Source organism: Condylura cristata, unplaced genomic scaffold (assembly GCF_000260355.1).
Source record: "Condylura cristata isolate star-nosed mole 26May11 unplaced genomic scaffold, ConCri1.0 scaffold00021, whole genome shotgun sequence".
In the NCBI taxonomy this organism is placed as follows: domain Eukaryota; kingdom Metazoa; phylum Chordata; class Mammalia; order Eulipotyphla; family Talpidae; genus Condylura; species Condylura cristata.
In genome coordinates, this window is record NW_004567122.1 from 15,314,662 (window position 1) to 15,334,689 (window position 20,028).

At 37.8% G+C, this 20,028-nt stretch overlaps 1 protein-coding gene across 2 annotated transcripts in view; it reads left to right on the forward strand.

The window, feature by feature from the left end:
* PRR16 (proline rich 16) overlaps positions 1 to 20,028 on the forward strand; it is a 451,224-nt gene that overhangs the window by 261,130 nt on the left and 170,066 nt on the right. Inside the window, exon 1 of one of the 2 annotated variants that reach the window (XM_004686654.2) lies at positions 19,902 to 19,967. The exons of the other annotated variant lie outside the window; for it this stretch is intronic. The gene's annotated coding sequence lies outside the window, so the exon portion shown is untranslated. Of the gene's footprint in view, positions 1 to 19,901; positions 19,968 to 20,028 lie in introns of those variants that run through there. 2 annotated transcript variants of the gene reach the window in all.

Below are 20,028 nucleotides of genomic sequence, written 5' to 3' on the forward strand. Positions count from 1 at the left end.
TTTCTTCTAACTTTCTGACTCTACCAGATTCTCTGTGATCACTTTGAGTCTTTCTTGCCACATCTAGGTTCTCTGGCTATAGAACAACCCAGTCCCCTTCTTAATATATTGAGGAACCAAAAATCTATCTAGGGCACCTGGTGACCCTGAAATTATGTGTAATACTCCATCTTTCCAGATGGCAGGATTTTTAGTAAGTCAAAGGTGATACTTTCGTTGAGCTTTTATTTTAATAGGAGAGGTAGACAGTGAACAAAGGATTATATAGAATAATGTCAGGAAGTGCTGAGAATGACAAACAAAACTGGTTAAGTTAAGCTGAAAGTGATGGGGCCTGCCAGAGACATACAGTTTTCCAAGTATTCTGCTTCTGCTTTTTCCATTTATTTTTTATGAATTTTCTTTATTTTTATTTTAATTTGTAGAATAACTGGAGTGCGGGCCAGAGGTGTGGGTGTTGAGCAGATTCACTGGAGACAGAATGGGGAGCAGAATAGTTGGATTTACTGAAATACAGTGCTGAGGCAGGATGAAGGGTTAGCAGGCAAGACAGGAGAGGCCTGCTGTCTTGCATGTGTGGGTCATCTCCTTGGCTGGGAATGGCACTCTCAGCCCTTAGCAGTGATAGTGCTGAGACTTACCCCCTAGGCCACCAGGGAGGCCCCCTGCTTTCTCCATTTAAAGTCATCATGCTGCTCTACATTTCCAACTTTGGGCTTCTGTATGCCTTTCACCATCAGATGTAAAGCAAAATTTGCTTTAACCTCTGATCTCCAGTTTTGGATTTGTAACATACGAGAAAAAATATCTCCAATGTTTTGTTTTGTTTTGTTTTTCTGTTGTGATAGAAGTTCAATTTCATGACAATGCTTACATGTAATAATTTTTAAATACTGCTCTATTCTTATAAATTCAGGCCTACCTAACAGTGATGAGGAGAGGCTAATAGATTATTTTTGCTCCATCTATTTAAATGCTTGCATGGCATAAAGATGTGCTATATGTACGAAAGGAAACTCAGTGTTAGGGAAATATTAATATTCCTATAGATCCTATAAAATACTGATGGAATTCATAGTACTGTAGATGTGAGAATTTATTAGACCAGAGTAACTTTAAAAAAGAAAGAGCATGAAAAATGAAATGTGATATAATATTTCTTAAGAGAACAAATTACTAAATTGGTTTCTGTGCATTAGTATTCTCTCAGAAGAGACTATTCCCTTAACTGATTACTCTAAATCACAAGCAGACTTTCCATTAAGTATCCAACATTATTTTAGTGTATATGTTTTTTATTATGACATGTAAACTATCCTTGGAGTGCCTGTATTATAGAGGAAAGATAAGACACCTAAAGAAATAACTATGGGAAGTTCATAACCCTCGATCACCAGCACTTGTGAAAATGAAACTAGCTCAAACACCTCTAAAACCAGTTCACCTTTTTCCTACTCTCTAAACAAGGATGATGAAGAGTCAGGGGTAAGGATAATCACTTGGCTATCTCCTGAAGCCTTATCTTAGCTCTGATGACCCTTACACTTCTCAGAGGAACAGATGCCTCTGCTGAACCTAATCTGCCATCTCTGCCACCAATTCTACTGTGAATCAGAGAGCTTGGCGATGATGAAGGTGCGGGACTCCATACACAGTTCCTTGCCTGAGCAGGAAGTTGTGTGCTGAGAACTTGTGTAGAGGTAGTTCACGAAATTCTTTGTTCCAGGCAGAAACTGGAGGAAGGGGATTATAGCAAGTCATTGCTCTCTATGTGATAGCTTCTGTGTTCCACAAATCTGTCACCACCGTTTACAGCCAGCTAGCAGAGTGCATTGACCTTTATGTGTGACACAGCTTCCTGAAAAATCCTCTCTTCACTGCCTTAAATAGCTTCTTTTCTCTGTATAGTTTCAAGAAACTAGAGGGTATGGGTTCCAAACTTGCCTGTAAGGTTTAAGAAATTATGAAACCTATTGCCTCCTAAATTACTTAGGACTTAAATTTCATGTGAGTGACATGAAACTCTTTCTCTCCCTTTTCTAGAAGTTTCCTAGAATTTATCCATCAAAAATGAAAATTACATTTGCATTTTTGGAGTCTTACCTCTCCCAGGGGCAACTTCAAATTCGAATCTGTATATCACCTTTGTTCACGTTACCAGGGTATTGATGGGGGACATTAGGAAAGCATTGACATATATATGACTTTTAGAAGGCAGACTTTAGTGATTACTAATTAGTGGGTAATGGAAGATTGGAAGGAATTAGGGCTACTTCCTAGATTCTGGTAGGCGAATGGTAGAGGAGAAATGACAGAATTTCAAGATGGGAGACAGAAGGCCAGTGGGCTTCAGTGGTTCCCCAAAATTCATGATGGATGTTCAGTGTCAAAATAATACGGAGACTATAGGGAAGAATTCAGACAGGACATGGGAAAAAAAAAACAAAACTAGAAAATATAGGTATATAAAAAAGATGACACTGTCTTGGATAATGCTATTTGTGAATGTCACTTTAGATACATCCCAGAGTTTTTGCTCAAGAATGACCATTTTCAAGGGTCCAGTCCAGAAAGTCTTTTGTGTTAGTGTAGAGCTATTACTGTGTAAAAGGTCTATTACTACTCTCTGCTCTTAAGGAATTAAAAATAGCAGGTAAGATAGGAATAAGAAAGAAGGAACTGGATAAGAAGAACATTTCCTGTCAAGGACATGTAGAACAGTGGAGGTTTAAGTGTTTCCAAGACAGAGTAGGTCTGGACTTTTTTTTTTTTTTTTTTTTAAGGAGGTTTGGAGATGAAGAGCTTTGGAAATATAAGAGATAAAGGAATTTGAATTTATTGTGTGCATAGGATATTCTTATATTAAACAGAAGGCAAGATAAAAACAGAGAAAAGAACAAAGAATATCAGGTGATACAAAATTCTTATGATGATAACTGGAGAAAGAAAATGCAAAACATTTCTGAGGATAAAGCAACATGAAATTGCACTTATCTTGTCTGGTAGAACATGCTGCAATGATGGAAATACTCTTACATCAGCACTAATCAATACCACAGCCACTCACCATATGTGATATTGAGCACTTGAAATATAACTAGTTTAACTGAAGAACTGTATTTCCAATGCTGTTTAATTTTAATTAAGTTTAATTTAAATAACCACATTCGGGTAACAGCTGTAATATTGGACATTGTAGTTCCAGAGACTTAAAGAACAATGAAGCAGAGCCAGTTACTGTGAGGTTCTATATTACTGATGGCGCCATCGAACTGGACCACTGGACACAAGTGAACTTCTCCATGTCCTCCACTTGTCCTGCCAGCTGTCTTACTGCCTGCTCCGTAATGGCTTGGAGGTGAGAGTAAGTCAAGTTTATGGAGCAGCTCGTGAGTATGCTGTGAATAATTATAAGCTCTGGTGCTGTTGACAAATACGTATTTGTATTCGTATATGGCATTTCTTCTGTCAGTTTTGAGTGACTGTATCTATAGCAGAGATTCTTTAAGTTTAGCCTTCTGTCCTTCTCCTCCCCCCACCATGAAATCCAAAGGATTACCCAGAAACTCTTTCAGGGAATTCTGGAGGTCAGACCGTTTTCCCAATATAATATGGCATTACTTGCCTTTTTTTCACACTGTGCTAACATTTGCACTGATTTTATGAAAGTGTCAATAACATTTAAAGCCAATCAAGGCATTGGCACCAAACACGGCGAGTAATCACTATATTTTCTTTCCACTGCCAGGTACTTGAAGTTTAAAAGAGAGGGAGAGAGAGAGAGAAAGATAATTTTGGTTGGGAATGTTTTTCATGAAGTGATAAAATTGTGAATTTATTGAAGCATGACCCTTGCTATTCACCATTTAAATACCCTGCATGACAATAGAGCACATTTGTCCCCCCAAGCCCTGTGCTGTTATGTGCACTTTAAATTAACCTAGTCACATTTTTTTCAGGGGACACCATTTTCACTTGAAATAATCACTAATAATTATGACCTCATAATTGGGTATTTGGCAGTATTCTCTTGAAATGCACCTCTCATTTCAAGAAGAGACTTTCAGTGGTGATCCTTTATGGTATTTATAGATGCCAAAATATACTATACACTGGAATCCAAAAAAGTATACTATACACTGGAATCCAAAAAAGTATCTATGTTCAGAGAAGGAAATCATATTTTTGAATAAAATTTCTTTTCTACTTCAAAATATTTGGTACTTTTAGAGATATATTGATAATTCTGAAAAAACTTTTATCTGCCCCTGTGAAACTGATCATTTCTTAGTACTTAAAGACTTTTCTGGATGACACTGGTATTGATATAAGTAAACAGTGTTTTTAAATATAATAAATTATTTAAAGTTTTGAATATTGTGTAATTCCATGAACAATTGCATTATATTCTTCACCAAAAGTCTAGCTACCATCCATCTCTAAATAATGGCCCTCTTTTACTCAGATGTCCCTGCTTCTCCCTTCCCTTCTGGAAACTACTATTTTGTTCATATTAAAACAAAAAAATACAACACCCATCTTTTGCCTAACTTCCCAAACATTCACTCCCTACTTTGTGTTTTTATACCCTTTGTATATATGTCTCTCTGTGTGTGCACAAATGAAAGACAAAGAAAGACAGAGAAGTGTGCATCTAGAATGAAAGGACAGTGTTTTATATGAAGTGGAAAACCTGCTATGTTAATGGATAAAGACATGGGAATCAGTGGATGAAGAAAAGAAAAATGTAGATCCATCAAGCATTAGTTAGATTTGAATATAACTGGTTGTGGAGACAATCTAAGAACCAAGAATTCATCTTGAAAAGGAGCAACAGCCAGCGACAGCTTTTTTCTAACAATAATGAGGGAAGTTAGTATCCATATAAATTTAGAATTGGTGTAAATATACTATTGGTGAAGTGAAAACTAGGACTGATGAGAGATATGAAGAGTGACCTCATTCTCTCCAGTAAAGAGAAGACACCATGAGGTTTATTAAAATAGTAACAGAGAGGGCTCTCCCTGGTGGTGCAGTGGGCTAAATCACAGCATTATGAAGCTCTCAGAAGCCATTGCAGCTTGAGTTCCATCCCTGGCCAGAGAGCTGACCTACATGGCGTGGCAGACCTCTCCTGTGTCACCCACAGCGCCCCTCAGCAGTGTACTTTGTCCATCTGCCTGTTCTGCTCCCCTCTGTGACTCTGGTGAGTCCTCTCACCACCCTTGCACCTCTGGCCTGTGTTCCAGTTTCATAAACATAAATAAATCTTTAAAAAAAAAAGTTAAGAGAGAGGGGACCAGGGGTTCCTGGCCGTCATGACCATGGACTGTGCTAGGGATAAGTGGAGATGAGTTCAGGGACCTGAAGCATGGTAGAGGGATAGTAGGGAGGGTTAGGAAGGGTGTAGAGGTTCAAAGAAACCCCACTGAGCTTTCTTTGACTTTATCTTACAAAGTAGATAGAGATGCAGGCAATATCAAAATCAAGAGCTAACAGATAAAATCATTGAAAAGAAATCTTGTGACAACTTGGCTGGGTATGGAAGTCTCTTATGAAAGAGTTCTGGGGTGGAGTGGGGTTGTTTGTTGCTTTATTTCACAAATTTAATTGCAGTATATGGCAAATTATATGATAAGTTACTCTGACAAATAACTGATGTCTATTACAATATTTGATGTCTGGCTAATGTCTACTTTAATTAAGAATAATGAGCAACTTTACTAATTATGGCTTCAATTTTAATTATTTTATGAGGATAAGGAGACCTTAGGGTAAAACATATCCTATGCCTTAACTCCAAGAAAACAGTATTTGAAGCTGGCATCTTATGGGCTCTCTTTCATCAGCCCACATTCTTTAGTGGCATGGATAGGAGCACAGCAGATAATGTACATATATTGTAGTCTTTATAATACTTATATACTGGATCTTATTAATTACTTCATTGTTTTCGCTTGCTTGGAACATTCACCGATATTTGATTTCAGTTTTGCTAGCCAAAAAAACATTAATACATGGGTTTATATAATTTTACCACAAGCACATTTGACTCCACTTCCAATTAGCTATATATCGTCCAGTAAGAATACTGTGATTTCCTAAAGGCTGCCTTTTTACTGGGTTCTCATATTACGCTAAGCCGCCCTCCATCTTGGAAGCTATCATATGGTGTTAGAAAACATTCATTCACTTGGTTGTATTGTCAGACCAAACAAAATGCTGAAAAGCAAAATTGTTTTATCCTCAGAAGCAAACACAGTAGTTGGTAAGTACTATATTACCAACAAGTTTTAAATCAAATTGAACGCACAAATATACCAGCAAAAGGAAATACTAATGAAAGGCATAATAGTTTTTGCTAAACATGGTCTTTCCAGACTGCATGAAAAGACAGGGTGACACACAGGGCCAGGCTGCAGCACTTATATTTTAGGTGCAATCCTGCAATTTTGTTTGACTGATAGAGGTTGTGAATTAAGGAGAGACAATGAGTATATTGGCATCACCTTTAGATAGTTTAGGTAGGCATCATCACTGTTAGGTAGTTATGGGTTATCTAACACTGGTCAAAATTCTTATTTCAGTATTTGAAATAATTTGTGTTTCCTTCATCCTAACTGGGAACAGTCTCTAGTGGCCAGGGTATGTAGAACCAGAGTGAACTGACATGTTCCCCTCCTTGAATATGCATTTAAATTAGACCAAATAATCGTCTAGTTCTATCTTAGACACTCTCAGAAATTTGTCAGTTATTTTAAATGATACTTTTGAATATGTAATGCATGCCATTAGCACATTATTCAAAAGGTATAAAGGAATATGTTTAATGGAGAAAATGTCCTTCCCTTCCCACTACACAGTCACATAACTCTATATAGTCAGTCAAATACAGGTGAAGGTCTTATAGATCATTTATAAAATGAAAACTGATCTATTTAGAACATATGTTTATTTTATTTTTTAATGAAACATGATTTTTGTATGATTTCCTTTCGATACAGCATCGCTTTACAACACTGTATATGATTTAGGGGTATAGATCTATAGCTCTACAGATGTATGTTACCACACCACAACTACCACCAAAGCCTGGATAACCCTCCACCACAGTCTGTTGGGCCCCTCCTCCTTGTGCTCTCCATCCCCCACTGAATATGTGGAATCTGAATATCTTATTTTATGATCCCTCTGCTCACATATTCTTCATATTGAAGACATCTGGTCACGGCTACCTTACTTTCATATGTTCCTGGGTAAGGCATACTTAGAATGAACTTACCTGACCTTCCATTGTGATTTCTTCTTATTCCATCCCTTAATTTTAAGTAATTTGTCTTTTGTAGTCTCTACCATGCCCACAATTTATTCTACAGTTTTTGCTTTCCACTATGATTATCATAATGGATAAGGGAAAATGTGTATCCTACTCATGGATACTCAAGGCTCTTACCTCTACCACTGTCTCAGACACATTTGATGCCTAACAGTATCTTGGCAAACAAATGTGAAATGAGTAAATATGGGTTCATCTATTAAGTCCTGCCTAAAACAAACAAAACAAACAAACAAACAAACAAAACAGAAACTAAGCTGGACCTTTCAAAGAGAGTGAATAAAATTCCAGGAATTGTCTACGTAGATTATAGAGAAACCATTGACTTGATCAGGGATAATGAGGCACATGAGAGAGCCATGACCTGCACAATGAAATTGGCACCCTAGAGAGAGAAGAGGCAGTGATACCAGATAGAAGTTGGGTGATCCAAGGAGAAATAGACTCCTGCCTATCAGTTGTTGGTTCCCAGAGAGAGAGAGGGTCTGTGGTGCTTGTGCTAAGGAGATTCAGCCAGTATAAAAGTATGGTCCAGTTGCTAACCATTCTAGTTTCTCTCTCACCCTCACCTTCCTGTTTTCTCCATGGCCTAAATTTATCCAGAAACCAGTTGGCAAGAGAAGCTCTAGCTGACAGGAAAATATGGTTCCTTTTGAATATAGAAACAAGTGGAGGAAAGGGTAGAAAAAGGATTACTGAAGAGGGAGACAGCTAGTCAGCCAACCTTATAAACCAACTGCCAGACTAATTTCTGGAGCTGACAGGCCATGACTAGTGGTGCACACAGTAATTCAGAGCAGGTGAATTAAATGGAGATGTCTTCTCTGGCATTACTATTTCAAGAAAGAAAGGAAAAGTCTATTTTTTTCTTTTCTTTTTTTTTTTTAAGATTTATGTATGTATGTATGTAAGAACTGGGTTGTAGGCCAGAAATGTGGGGTGGGGAGGGGGGGAGCAGTGAGAGGATTCACCACAGAATGGGGAACAGGATAGGTGGATCTACAAAAATACACTGCTGTGGGGAGTAACAGGTGAGACAGGAGAGATCTGCTGTGCCTTGTGGGTCAGCTCCCTGGTTAGGGTTCAAACTAGTGCTTCAGTGACTGTGGATAGCTCCTTAGTGTGCATCTTAACCTCTCATGCCACCAGAGAGGCCCATTTATGTTTTCAGTACTAAAGTGTTATACAGCCATTCAACCTCTGCATACTCATAAGCTGTAACTGGTCCAGTGGACTGGAGAACATATATTGACTGACTTATATCCATCAACAACAGATATGGTAAAAGTCACAGTTCTGACATATAGAGCATGTAAGGCTGCTAACAACTCAAAGACTAGAACAGCAAAAGCCTTTTAGCTTTTATGGGAAATATTTGTAGGTCTGGGACATAAAATACGTAATCATGTAAGATCTTATATTTTTCAAACAACAGTGTTCTGGTCCAAGAAATACATTTCAACCATCAGGGAAAACATCTAAGACACTGTTTATTGTTTCATCCTTAAAAACTGAAAGGAAAATGGGAAAAATAGTTAGTCAATTACATAAATATGGACAGTTTTTATCAACTGTGCTATATGTCTAGTATTAATAAAATATTAGTAGGCTGAGACGAATGTGGCCTGGTGTTGGTAAAAATTATCTATTTGTGCATCTGTTATATTGGTGTTGATCAGTATACAGGAAAAAAAAAGCAAAAAACAAGTGACAACTTATAACATTCCTCTTCTCATGGAACCATCTGTGGAAGAGGTAATGCAAAAGAAATGTGTGATTTAAATATATGTTACACTTGCAATCTAATGGTGTGCTTTCAATTTGGTGGTACTTGATGTAAGTTCATTAAGTAAATGATTGACTATATGGACTATTGCAGGTGGAAAATTTGCTAGAGGTCATTAACTTTGCAAATACAGGGCAGACAAATATAACTCCTGCTTCTCGTCTTAAACACTAGTAGTTAAGTGTCCTGTCTTTGCATCCAGTAAATGAATTCAGAACGCTGCTACTTCTTGTTCTTACATGGACAGTTCATTTTACCTTCGTGTTTTCATCTGTGTATGAAGCAAACATATTGCTTAAATCAAAGGAGACTCATAAGGGTGAGATGCACTAATGTCTATAAAGCATTGGGCAAAGTATGTAGTAAGGACACAATGGATGTTTTTTATTCCTGCTGTGTGACACTTCCCAACTTTCCATTAAGTCTTGATTAGCCACCCATTTGAATTGAGAAGATAGATCATTCCCTTCAGAGATCCACAGTCATTCACATACTTTTTTGATTTTTTTGGGGGGACTCATTCCAGTGTCTTCGCACTATTATGATATTACCATTATGGTTTTCTTGTCCGAAGACAGTCTTGATTTATTGTTCCCTGATCGCTCTGTTCACATCAATGAACAGACTACTCAGCAGCAAACTGACCTAAAATCTTTAGTCTCTGTGAGGATCACTGCAAAAAAAAAAAAAAAAAAAAAAAAAAAAGTCATGGGCACTGTGTCCAGTTTGAGTAATGTAAACTCTTGCTCTATTGACCCCCACGCGGTCCAGGACACGCTTTGTAACAACAGAGCCATTTCAATAGAAAGTGGTCCAGGTGTACCATTTAATTTAGTGAGTTTTTTTTTAATTTTAATCATTTTATTCTTTACTTTTCATTGAATATTGCATTATTGCAGATACATTTCAGTCTGTGCCTCATTATAAACCAGCGACAGTATATACTGTGTTAAGGTCACCACAAAAAATTCAGTTCTAGCCTTCTGGGAGATCCATTTTAATTTCATAACTTTGCAAGTGTTCTCCTTACAAAAGATACTCAAATGTTTTAATGTATATCTTATGTCAAGATCAAAAGGACAATGTTAAATTAGTTTTGTGATGTGTAATTTATCAGTGGATTTACTGAAACAGCAAGCATGGTTAACAATGATTTTTAAGCTTCAAACCATCTATGTTGTCAGGTAAATAAGAAACAGCGTGTACCTCTACTAGAATCAATATTGCATACATTATTGATTTGTATGCTGCAACTGCTGAAACAATGAAAATCTTGGGTGAGGTACAAATTAAATGCAATGGTTACATTATTGTAGAATTTGGTACACACTCTGTTTTTTTTACATTTCCACCACTCATTCACTTGAGTGTAATTTACCTGCACTCAGTCTATCGAAGAGCCACAGTGGGTGGTGTGCCTAGGTAGTCTCAGTCACACATTCTGTCCCCTTACCCCTTTGCCCAACAGCCCAGCAATGCTAGGAATAATACTGTGTTGCCAGTACAGCAAATGCAGGGTAGAAAGTTTATGGTGAAAAGCTTTCCCTTTCATTCTCCTTGTTGCACTCATGGATTCTGAGCTCTTTTATGACTTTAGATGGGCACCGCTTAAATAACTGGTTTTCTTTCCTAAGACATCTCCATGACCTTATGTCAGGGAGAGTTCTGTTGCTAAAATGTATACTGTTCTACTACAAGATTATTAACCCGAACCTATGAAGGTTCAGTCCTGTGCTTAAAGAATCTGAAATGGCTAGAGTCTTTGAAATGTATTGAATGAATTTCAGTCTGAATTGGAGAGCAGGAGATTTTTTCCTGAAGTAATTCAAACCAAACATAAACCTCTCCAACTCCCTTTCCTAATCCCAACTTCCCTGTAGCAAATAAAAAGAGGGGCTTTGTTATCAGGCAGCTACAAATAAACATGTTCTCCCCTTCATGTTTATGACCGGAAGCAGAAAACATACACACACTGTATTTGGCTCTCAGAGAGAATTGGAGGTGCATGGAAGGGAAGGCAGCTTTGCACTGCAGGAGAAAGCTCAGAGAGGAAGTGAGCACCTCTGGGTTCTGCTGGTGGTTCTGGCCCATAACAGCTGTGTGTTCTCCAGTAAGTCTCAGCCTTGGGAACCTCGTCCAATAGAGGATAATGCTACTCTGCTCTGGCATTAGTGGATATTCCTGAAAACCAAGGAAAATGATGATACAACATTGGGAACTGCTTGAAAATAAAGTTCATATCAATAGAGCATAAATAAAAAAATTCAAAAATTGTATTATATGCAATCAGTCTAAAATACTACTGAAATATACACACATGCACAGGCACACCCACACCGGATTTTGATGAAGCCCTCCTAGACAGAATGAGCGAGGAATACAGAGTGAATGCCTAGGAAAAGGTAATATAAAAAGACGAATCTGTAGGAAACTTATAACAGATCTCATCAGATTGTGTTTGAGAAAATTATGTGAGCAGAGTGTTAAGTTAAAAAGTGAAGGAGAAAAAAAGGGGTGAAGAAGGGAGGGAGGGCCATGGTAGTAAGATGATCAACACAGTGGTTTTTATTTTTACTTTGTTAAGATTTACTTATACATGCAGAACTGGAGTACAGGCCAGAGGTGCAGGGGTGTGCAGGGGTGGTGAGAGGATCCACCAGAGACACAATAGGGAACAAGACTGGCAGATCAAGTAAGTACACTGCTGAGGGGAGCAGCAGGCAAGACAGGAGAGGTCTGCTGCACTCTGTGAGTCGCTTCCCTGGCCAGGATTGAACTGCTGAAGTAGCTGCTAGCTAGCTTTGTAGTGCTGAGCTTTAACCCCACCGGTTGTATCACCAGGGAGGGCCCTGCATAGTGATTTTTCAAGGAAACCACTTTAGAGGTCTTTCAGCTACTTGGGCAGCTGTTAAAACCTGCATTATCTGGAACAAGAGACACTAAATGTCAGTGATATATGAGAAAGGTCTAAAATAAGTTTGGAAACTTAGGAATATTCAAAATTTAGTATCTGATATTTGACCTCATCATTATGTAATAGGGTTACCCGGTAAGCAGTCCCTCCAATTTTATTTTTCTTGAAAATTGAAACTGTTTGGAACATACTTTGAAAAGTGCTGTTGTAGAGAGATTTACTTAATCAAGCAATTATGGAAAGCAGCCAAATCCAGGAACTGTGGAGGTAGCAGGTTCCTTGATGCAAAGAGAACATCAATCAAAATAAGCTCAAAAAGAATAACAATGACTAACATTTGTTCAGTAATTCACAGATTAACAAACGTTTCCACATAATTATCTCTTTTTATTCTCAATTCACTTTTGCAAAAACAGGTCTCCCATCCACATTTGGAGATAAAGAAGCAAATGGAAGTGAGCTTCTGAATCTAAGATCTCACAGCTTGTGGCAAAACGTGAGTTTCAAACTTAAGTTTTCTACCTTCAAATTCACTGAATTTGCCCCTCAGACCCTGTTGTTTCAAGAATTCTTGTTTGGCAAAAATAAGAGCGACAGGGAGACACTTTGTATTGGTTCCTCAGATGCTCAAAATAGGGATACTTTTTCACTAGTTAAGTCCTATAGTCCTTTGACATAATACTTATGAAAGGAAACCACTCTTCAGGGGTTTAAATACCTGTCTTCAGATACTTGGGCAGCTGATAAAACCTGCATTTTTTAGAATAAGAGGCACTAAATATGAGTGATATGTGAGAAAGTTCTAAATCATTTTCAGATCATACTAAACTGTTAGTTTAGTTATTGCCAAAACTGGTTACCTGAAAAATACATTGAAAATACACATTAAGAGGACTAACTTTTTATGTGGTAATACTAAAAAGCTTTTTTACAATTACTGTGTGAAAAGCTAAGCAACAGAGGAGAAGGTGATTCTGATGGGGTGCTTCTGTGGAATAAAGATACTGTCTTCAAATTTGTTAACAGTCAGTGCTTTTCTCAGTTATAACTCTTAAATATAGGTGCTGAGTTTAAAATAATTTCTATGGACTAGAATGGTTCTTAAAAAAGAAAATAGTGTACAAGCATGTGGAAAGATATCTGGAAAATATTTAATAGAATTAGAGCCAAATATTGAAATAGCAGAGATATCAAGGTTTTGATTAGATTCATTAATGACTGTTGGTTAAACATATATTGCCACCCTAAACACTCACATTCAGATGTTGTCGCATGGTGATAAGAAGTCCATAGTGTGAAAAATTACTGATGTTTTTGCTTTATTGCTAAGTTAACAGTTATTTGTACTACTCCAATATTGCCTTTAAGGTCTGCTTACAACTTTTATAGAACCTATGGAATTAATATTTCCTTTTTTAATCCCTGCTATCTTTCAAAAGATAGCATCACCAAGATCTTTTATAGCCATGGAAACTTACTATATGTCTCAAGAGTAGGGAACTTTTAAGGTAGAGATGATTTTAATGATACATGATTATACAGTGTTTTCAAAAAGAATTTAGTTAGGGACAGCTAATGTTCTGTTTCTGTCATTGAGGGCCCATGTAGCAACAAATACCTGAGTCTGATCATTTGTTGGTTCTGTGATCTCCTACCAATGATGTAATATCACGGTACTCGATGTCTACGTAAAGAAAACTCAGAGATTTGGATTGTGACTTCCAAGGTTATCTTCAGTCTCAAAATTCTGTGATTTTCTAAATTTTGTTCTAATTAGCAGTTTACATTAGAGTATAAATATCTGATTTATGTTTTCTATACATGATCTTTTTGAGTAATCCTTGGTCTTTGAATACTACATAATCTGCTTATACACTTCAGCTCTTTAAAGGAGAACTGTCCATGACCTTTTTTGATTTCTTACTATAGGATACATTTTGTTTTTACTATTCCTGGCTGCTGAAATGCACCATTATCAAATTGTGCATGACTTTTAACTATATTTCCAAACATAGTAGAATGGACACTTGCAAATAGGATGCGTTCAAAACTTAAAATCAACGTTAACTTCTTTCTTACTGATGTGTGGAATTTGTTGCCAAAGCACTTGGCTAATACCTCCTTCTCATTCCTGAAAACTTACGGATTTCTGCTATTAGTACAGCCTCATTACTTCTACCTCGTTTCAGCCCTTAGTCTGTATGCATTACATATCTACGCAGCACCCTAACTGGGCAAGCTGCTCTCTGTCTTCCCTTTTCTGTTTATTATCGAAGACTTTGCCATTCCACTCTATTACTTTGGAGTTGCAAAACCCTGGACACCACTTTCCACATGCGCATCTCCTGCTTTAGTAAAATCCCAAGGCTTATTTGGACACTCTTTAAGAGATGCCATCTTCTTTATATGAATTTAGGACTCCTGTAAAGTGGGCAATACCTGTCACAGGGAGCTCTGGGTGTGATAGCAACATATTGTAGAATGGGTGGTTTAAAAAACAGAATTATTGGCCCTCCCTGGTGGCGCAGCGGGTTAAAACACTGCACTAAGAAGCTGAAACCACTTCCGCTTGAGTTCAATTCCCACCTGCCCTGGAGGTGACCACATGGCCTGGCAGACCTCTCCTGACCCGCCCGCTGCTCCCCTCAGCAGTGTACTTCGTTGATCTGCCTGTTCTGCACCCCACTCTGTCTCTGGTGAAGTCTTTCGCCACCCCTGAGTCTCTGACCTGTACCCCAGTTCTGTATGCACAAATAAATAAATATTAAAAAAAAAAAACTAAAAAAAAAAACAATTATTTTCTCATCTTTCTGAAGTCAAGAAGCTCAAGATCAAGGTTTTCTGTCTGGCTCACAGATACTGCCTTCTTTCTGTCCTCACATCGTCTTGATTGGTGCTTACAGAGAGAGAGAGTAGGATAGGAGGGAGAGGTCTTCCCCTATTTTTAAGACATCTAGGTCTCTCATAAAGAACCTGCCCTCTTCTAACCCTAATTACCTCCTAAACTCCCCTTATCCCAATATCTTAACAACAGGGGCTAATACTTGAAAATAGGAATTTTGAAAAGAACATAGACATTGGGTTCATAACTTTTTGTTCCTAGCTGCTAAACCTCATGTCCTTCTCACCTGCAACATACATTCATTCTACCCCAATAGCCTCTTCTTAACTCACTACAGTATCTAAATCTAAAGTTAAAAATGTGAATTTGAAAAAGAAGTTTTCTTCCTAAAACCCCTTTATTTCCATCTATCAGTGAATTATATACAGTCTGGTGGGTAGACTCACTCCTTTTACTGCCACCTGCTGGAAGGATGGTAGCAAATATACAAGTAAAGGATTTTTTTGAGGTAAGAATGGCACCACTGTAATGGCAGCTTTATAGTTGACAATACATCCCCGTCAGTGTTGGGTGAAGTAGGTGTTCATTGATGAAGTTGGGCCTCAAAGCCCAATCCTGGGAGTTGACAGGGTGGGGGAGTGATCTCTTTCTTTCCAAGTTGCAGCATTGTAAAAATGCGAGTCTGGACTTAAATTGAGCAAGATTCAACTTTATGGAGAAACTGGCTTAAGAGAAAGACACCAGTTCATGCAGATGGGTTGGAATAAGGTGCAGGAAAAACTGACTTAGTAATCCTAGAATTTCTGGCTCTTCTACTCAAAGATACTTCTATTCTCATCTTTTTTATGGTTCCATGGGAGATAATTTCCTTTGTTTACTTATGTGCAGTTCTGTTACATGGGTAGAATGAAGAATATGTTGACTTCAGAGCTTCACTAAAATGAACTGCCTCCAAGTAGGCAAAGGGCAGGAGGAGATTCTGTGAGGTACTGTGTGGGATTCCATGTGCACTGCGATCTCAGTGTATCTCCTAGGATTATGTCTTGCTAATAAACCTTCTAGCAAATCTACTCCATAGCATGGTTCATGCCCAGAGTAGCTACTTCAGAAATAAATTTGTTTAATTAAATTAATTTCAAAACACACACAGAAGGACATCACTTTATTCACTAATTCACTTCATTGTCAAGTATTTTTTGAGCGGCTAATTTGCAGTAGACACAGTTCTACTTTCTCAAGATAGTGGAGTGAGTACTTTTCTTGATCATATCAGTAGCTGATAGCCAGGCCTTGCTTGGTGGCACAGGGGTTAGTCTTAGCACTATCAAGCTATCACCAGCCAATGCAGCATGTGTTTAATCCCCAAAGAGGGAACTGACCCTCATGGAGCAGCTGACCTCTCCTGTCTCATCCACTGCTTCCCACAGCAGTGTATTTCAGTAAATCTGCCTTTTAATAAATCCCTACTCTGTCTTTGTTGAATCTTCTTACTACACCTCTAACCTAGATCCCAGTTCTTGCACGCATAAATAAATAAATCCTTTAAAAAAAATGTTGATAGCCATCTCACCAAAAGCAGTGGATCCATCAGAAGAAAATATTCTCCAGGCAAATAGAAAAAAACACATCCAAACCCCACTGGGATTCAAAACCAGTGGGGTTTGAATTGGGGAATTTGTATTCCCTGCATGTGAAATACCAGGTATCCTTTCTAGACCTTCCCTTTCCTCAACAGACACGTCATAGATGATTTTTGAGGTTTGTTCTCAATAAAATCAAATCTAAAATTTCCTTTTAATCTCTGAACCTATGGTTTTTTGAGTGTGATCTCTTGATACCCAACTAGAAGATTGCCCAAGTCCCAATTTCATATCCCACCCCAGACCTGTAAGGTGAGGTTCCACTCTCTGTATTTTAACAGGTACTGATATGTTCCAGAGTTTGAGAACCTCTTGCTAGCCTTATGCAGTACATTTATTAGTTGATGTATGTATGACCTAAATTGTTCTCTGCTGCATTTCACTAATGACATTTTCTCTCCTAGCTGTCATACCCTTGTCTACCACTATCTACTCCTGCCTGCCAGTGAAATCTGTTTCGGTTAGAGAAGAAATCTGTTATTTTATTTTTTCTTCATATTCAGTACTCAAGTACTCATGTATCTTGATACTCAGGTATCTCTTAATAACTTTATTGAGCCTTACAGACAAATACAAGTTCATGTAACAGAACAACAACAACAACAAAACCTCAAAGTCTCTATTAAAAGGATGCATATTATCCTTTGTGTGAGGATCAAAGTGAGACAAACTGTTTTGGGCATATTCTTGAGCTCTTGGGAATGAAAATTATTTCAGTGGCATAGCATTTCTTGGTGCAGGTTAATTATTAGGTGCTCGTTTATTGTAATGAGAAAAAGAGACAGAGAATGAGAAGATTTACCAGTCGATAAATGCTTAGACTGAAGAAGCAACCATTAGATAATCTCCAGTTATTATCCAATCCTTCCTCCTACAAAATTCAGAAAATGATGAAAAAGAGACAGAATGAAATGCTGGTGCTGGTGCTGGTGCATACTCACTCAGTTATTATACATTTCCTTCTATTCAGAATGTTACCAAATCTAAGTTTAAAAGTGGTTGTGATTTAGTATGTGCCCATTTGCAGCTAGCACTATAGAACTCAGACACATCTGTGGACATATTCATCAGAAATATTACAGTTGCCACTTTTGCTAATGTGGTTCCTGCAATTTAGCTTTAAAACATATAAAGCTGACTGTGTCTGAAGGAGTTGAGGATGAGCCAAAAGAATGAATGAGTTTTCTGTAAGGGTAATAAAAAAAGAATGAAATAGACTTTATGTACATTATTTTATTCGATCTTCTCCCTCTCCATGTTTTTAACTCCTTTGCAAATTTTTTTTCTATAGTAATATTTTATTATAACCTACTTAACGACTGGAAGTTGGTGAAAAGTACCAGTGATAGGCTTCTACTAACTTTTTCAGTTTGGATTTGAAAGCCAATTTTAACTTTTGACCTCAGGTAACTTCATATTGTAATTAGATAGAAATAAATATAGACATAAATAGCCATTATTTTACATTTGATATGTAAGAAATGTTTACATTATGATTTGAATTTAAATCAGAGTAGCTTGATTCATTAATATCAATGGATATTATAGAAGAACAGGTTTCTTTTTTAAAAATTTATTCATTCATTCTTTCATACATACACCCATACATACATACATACATACATACATACAAGGGATGAGAGGATTCACCAGAAGTAGAGTGGGGAGCAGAACAAGCAGGTGTGAAATACACTGCTGAGGGGAACAGCAGGCAGGTCAGGAGGGGTACTGCCAAGCTATGTGGGTCACCTCCGTGCCCAGGGATCAAATTAGTGGTACACTGGCTACATATAGCTTTCTAGTGCTGTCCTTTAACCCGTTGTGCCACCAGGGAGGGCCTTATTTTGAATCTTTAGTAAAGGAGATTCAGAGAAATATTCTTACGTTGTAAGAGGATTTTATTTTGTCAAAAGCAAGTGAAATACAATTTCCATTCCTCTTACCCAGTAGTATTGCATATAATGGTCAACATTTATGATTGGGGGACTTTCCTCTTCTCTTTCCTATTATTGAGAATCCCAAAAATCAAATCTAGAGGAACACCATCTTCTATTTCTTTCCCACATCATCTCTTGACATTTCTGGCCATTTATTTTTGTTCAGACATGAAATAAGACTATCACTGAAGATTAAGAATCTCAGGTGGGACACTTGTGAACTGACATAATTGCGGTTTTTTTTTTCTAAAAAGTCTTCATAAAATTAAAAGAAGAGATAGAGAAAATTAAAAAAAAATAACTTTGATCTACCTGAAATGTATCACTTTTTGCTACTTTGAATTATTTCATGTCTTCTCTTAATGATTTTTTTCCTCTACACTGGCTCTTTTAATTCTTGTTTATCAGCTTATTTTAATTCTTGTTTATCAGCTTCTACTTTTCTCCTCCCCTACTTCTAATTTTTCAACGCCCCACTTATAAATTTGTATTTATTGTCTTCTGTTGACTCTTTATGCTTCCATATTAAAAAATATGACCTCCAAAGGTATTTCATCCAGAGTTTTGTAGAATTTATAGTGATCATGAGGAGCTTAATGAATTGAGCAGAGGAGAGTTGCTAAGATCGTATTTATGTATGAAAGCATGATAGGGGGGCTCGAGGTGTGAGAATCAGAGAGAGCTCTGCTGAAAGCATGGTCAAAATGGAAGCTTATTAAAAGAATGATGTGATGTGGAGGTGTAGTATTGAAAAAAAAAAAAATTAAGTAGAGCTAGCCTGCCAAGTCAGTAGCTAATAGCCCATGGTTTTGTTACTAAGGAAATTAAACTCCTGGCTAATGAGAATGGTGACCACCTACTGAGAATGGAACTGAAAGTTTCCTGTTAACGCTCCTTAGTTCCCTTTGACACCAGTCACAAAGTTATTTCTTTTTTATTTAGTGGCAAAATACTTGGAATGAATAACAAATGTTAAACAAACAAAAAAAAAGTTAGAGACGGTCTTTTTCTTCAGTACCCTGAAGAGAAGATGCAGACAGGATATTTTCCCCCCTCGACCCCAAATACACAACAGACTAAGCATGTGTCACGGAAAAAAAGATTGGGCAACTTGCAAACACCAAAAAAAGTAACTGTCCCAGATAACTACAGTGAAGATGGCTCAGACAGTCGGTGGATGTGTGGTGTGGGCATTTCAGATGAATGGATCCGCTATTAGTTCTGTGGCACCAGTAGGATTAAGCTACTTCCTTCAAGAATGCTGGTTGAATTTCATGATTCCAGGAGGCGAGTTTGTCTGTCCCTCCTGCATAGGAAAAAACACATCTGTTTAATTCACAGGTCACTAGGAAAATGACTGGAGATCATTGGGTCCTGGATTAACATGTCGGGTCGCATGACCGCCCCTAGATCCAACTCCTAACCCAATCGTGGTTCTTTCTGGATTGGGCAGAAATCGCGGTGGATACCCAGGTCTCCGCCAGCGGATGAAGTCCAAGGACTCCGGCTCCGGTGAGAAGGCACCCGGCCGGCGGCGAGGCGGGGCCGCTGTGAGGACCCAGCCGCGGGGGTG